We start from the raw sequence: 707 nt of genomic DNA on the forward strand, positions 1-707 counted from the left end.
CGACTGATCAATTTAAGAAGGTGGCGATGCTGAGCAGTAAAGTCAAACCTGAAAGGGGAGAGGGAGAGGGGAGAGAGGGAGAGAGAGAGAGAGAGAGAGAGGATGTCCAGCTTTTTGGGAGACGAGAACTAGAGCAGAGAGACTTATGTAGAGGGAAACATGAAACACATGGATGAGGTCAACTTCGTCCATGAGGAAATTTTATTTAGGTTTAGAGAGACGAGAACTAGAGCAGAGAGATGTATGTAGAGGGAAACAGGAAACACAGGGATGGGGTCAACTTCGTCCATAAGGAAATTTTATTCGGATTCTGGGAGACGAGAACTAGAGCAGGGAGACGTATGTAGAGGGAAATAGGAAACACAGGGATTGGGGTCGACTTCGTCCATGAGGAAATTTTATACGGATTTTGGGAGACGAGAACTAGAGCAGAGGGACGTATGTAGAGGGAAACAGGAAACACAGGGATGAGGTCAACTTCGTCCATGAGGAAATTTTATCGTTGCACTCCATAAGGTCCTGTTTCCATTTTCATGTAAGTTATATTTTTATCGAAGGCCAAGTTATTTGAAGGCGTATTTCTGTCTTTTAAAATTTAGTAATTATAAAACTTTGTAGAATTCACAGCAAAAAGGCCCGTCTAGCTCAGTTGGTAGAGCGCAAGGCTCTTAACCTTGCGGTCGTGGGCTCGAGCCCCACGGTGGGCG

General features: G+C 45.0%; 1 non-coding gene across 1 annotated transcript; it reads left to right on the plus strand.

Annotated features, from left to right (window-relative positions):
• The first annotated feature begins 634 nt into the window (after positions 1-634).
• Positions 635-707, plus strand: TRNAK-CUU (transfer RNA lysine (anticodon CUU)). The gene has a single exon. It is a non-coding gene; the product is annotated as a tRNA-Lys (tRNA).

This window comes from Tasmannia lanceolata, unplaced genomic scaffold (genome assembly GCF_043159265.1).
Source record: "Tasmannia lanceolata isolate RefF3 unplaced genomic scaffold, GAP_Taslan_0.1 ptg000002l, whole genome shotgun sequence".
In the NCBI taxonomy this organism is placed as follows: domain Eukaryota; kingdom Viridiplantae; phylum Streptophyta; class Magnoliopsida; order Canellales; family Winteraceae; genus Tasmannia; species Tasmannia lanceolata.